Source organism: Littorina saxatilis, linkage group LG15 (assembly GCF_037325665.1).
Source record: "Littorina saxatilis isolate snail1 linkage group LG15, US_GU_Lsax_2.0, whole genome shotgun sequence".
In the NCBI taxonomy this organism is placed as follows: domain Eukaryota; kingdom Metazoa; phylum Mollusca; class Gastropoda; order Littorinimorpha; family Littorinidae; genus Littorina; species Littorina saxatilis.
Genome location: NC_090259.1, coordinates 3,414,995 through 3,417,494, shown reverse-complemented (window position 1 = coordinate 3,417,494; position 2,500 = coordinate 3,414,995). Strand labels below are relative to the sequence as shown.

Below are 2,500 nucleotides of genomic sequence, written 5' to 3'. Positions count from 1 at the left end.
TGTATCGAGTGTAACCTGCATGGACACCGCAAACAAACACAGACACCAATATCAGTTAACCATGGGTTTATTTCAGTCAAAACGAAACAACTTTTTATTGAAATGTGTGTCTGCCACGCCTGTCAAGAGTTGGGACAGGCAGCACCTCAACTACTTCCTCAAACTTCACAAAAAATATCTCCTCCACAGCAGGCCACACAAACGATGATCCTTGTTTCCTAAGGAAACGGACAACCACCCCATTCCCATCCAGTGTGTCAATCTGTGGACAAACAAATGAACCTTTCTTAAAATAGAAAAATTAAAAATAGTAACTGAAAAGGTTTACATCATGAATTAAAAATACAAGGAGCAAGTGACACCAATAAACTTGGAAATGTCTACCTCAGAAAAGCAGACAACTGAAGCTCTCCATTCATACCAACTAGGGGTAATTTGGTACTTGAAATACATGTATAAATGTAATTGATTCCATATGTAACCTGCACTTACCATGCCATGGAAAGACTTTGCTAGGAATGTCTGCACAAATCAGTATGGATACAGAAAATTAAAAAAATGACTGCATGCAAGCAAAGTCATTCCAGTATAATAAGATTAAGATTAATGAAAAACATGTTAAAACAATTATTTACAGTAGAAACGTACCGGTCTCTCTGATCTGCTCCTGGATCAGCATTGACTGGACTGGCAGAAAGGATAGGAGCATTAGCAGCATCCTGGCATCTGAAAAAAGTATGCAACAGTTGGAGTCAGATATTTTAATTGCTACCACAGCTTTACATCTCACATTGAGGTACATAACAGTGCATGTTACAACCGTCAAGATCCCAAGATACACACATTGGAAACCAGAGTGGTTCTGTCCTGAACACATCCTCGTAACACAAAGAAACAACAAGTCGCGTAAGGCGAAATTACTACATTTAGTCAAGCTGTGGAACTCACAGAATGAAACTGAACGCACTGCATTTTTTAACAATGACCGCAGTGAAACTGACGAGCCTGTTTAGGGCGGTAGTGGTTTCGCTGTGCTGCATAAGCACGCTTTACTGCACCTCTCTTCGTTTGAACTTTCTGAGCGTGTTTTTAATCCAAACATATCATATCTATATGTTTTTGGAATCAGGAACCGCCAAGGAATAAGATGGAATTGTTTTTAAATCGATTTCCGAAATTTAATTTTATTCATAATGTTTATATTTTTAATTTTCAGAGCTTGTTTTTAATCCGAATATAACATATTTATATGTTTTTGGATCAGAAAATGATGAAAAATAAAATGAACGTAGTTTTGGATCGTTTTATAAAAAAATAAAATTTTAATTACAATTTTCAGATTTTTAATGACCAAAGTCATTAATTAATTTTTAAGCCTCCAAGCTGAAATGCAACACAAAGTCCGGCCTTCGTCGAAGATTGCTTTGCCAAAATTTCAATCAATTTGATTGAAAAATGAGGGTCTGACAGTGCCGCTTCAACTTTTACAAAAAGCCGGATATGACGTCATCAAAGACATTTATCCAAAAAATTAAAAAAAACGTCTGGGGATATCATACCCAGGAACTCTCATGTAAAATTTCATAAAGATCGGTCCATTAGTTTACTCTGAATCGCTCTACACACACACACACACAGACACACACACACACACAGACACATATACACCACGACCCTCGTCTCGATTCCCCCTCTATGTTAAAACATTTAGTCAAAACTTGACTAAATGTAAAAATGACTACACGCTGTGTAAAATCTGCTCCAGTGCGAATGAAAATGCCAGTATCTGTCATAATTTCTGCCCCGCACGCATCGCTGACACCGCATGCGGAAAGCAGCAATGGCGTCTGCTATACGAACGAGACAGCTCTGGCTATGATGAGAGATTCAAACGTTATTTCTTGAGATTCTCAACAAAACAAATGAACCTGAACCACATGATCTAATCTTCATTTAAAAAAATAGAAAATAAACTAACAAGAGGCGCAAAACAATCATAAAAAAACGAAAACTTCTTTTCACGTTGGACTGTACCTAGATCTACTCTACCCATGAATTTGCCACTTGGTTGCGTTTTTCTGACAGAAAGGCATTTTTTTCGAATTCAGTTTGTAAACATGACAAAATCATATTAGTGGTTTAAGTTCTACACGCAAAATAGTAAAAATAGAGCCGTCGTAAAGCTCAAACTTACCTCAAAGGTTGTGATCACATGTACCGTCTCGCACGTCTGTCGTCAACTTTGGCGCGGACCCCGCAACAACAAAGTTTTCCTGCGTCCAACCGCGTTCTCGATTGTACGAAAACACGTTTGCACCGTGTAACCCCCACAGGGACTCCCTTATATTCATGCGCGAATGGGTTGAAAGATCGCAAGTTTGCCAGAAAATAGTTCTGCAATGTGCTCACACGTATCGCAAATTTTCGGACACCACTTGCAGATCTATCAGAACATCTCATTAAACTTGCTTTACAGACTCAACTTGAATCTCATTCAATC

At 38.2% G+C, this 2,500-nt stretch overlaps 1 protein-coding gene and 1 long non-coding RNA gene across 2 annotated transcripts in view; one reads left to right on the top strand and one right to left on the bottom strand.

Annotated features, from left to right (window-relative positions):
- The window catches only part of LOC138948235 (guanine nucleotide-releasing factor 2-like), a 53,021-nt gene that overhangs the window by 3,615 nt on the left and 46,906 nt on the right, over nucleotides 1-2,500 (top strand). The window lies entirely within an intron of this gene.
- The window catches only part of LOC138948216 (uncharacterized), a 2,531-nt gene continuing 82 nt past the window's right edge, over nucleotides 52-2,500 (bottom strand). The window contains exons 1-3 of the long non-coding RNA XR_011449930.1: nucleotides 2,195-2,500; nucleotides 649-726; nucleotides 52-262 (exon numbers count right to left, since the gene is read on the bottom strand). The exon at nucleotides 2,195-2,500 is cut by the window's right edge and continues 82 nt beyond it. This is a non-coding gene — a long non-coding RNA (uncharacterized lncRNA). The remainder of the gene's footprint in view (nucleotides 263-648; nucleotides 727-2,194) is intronic.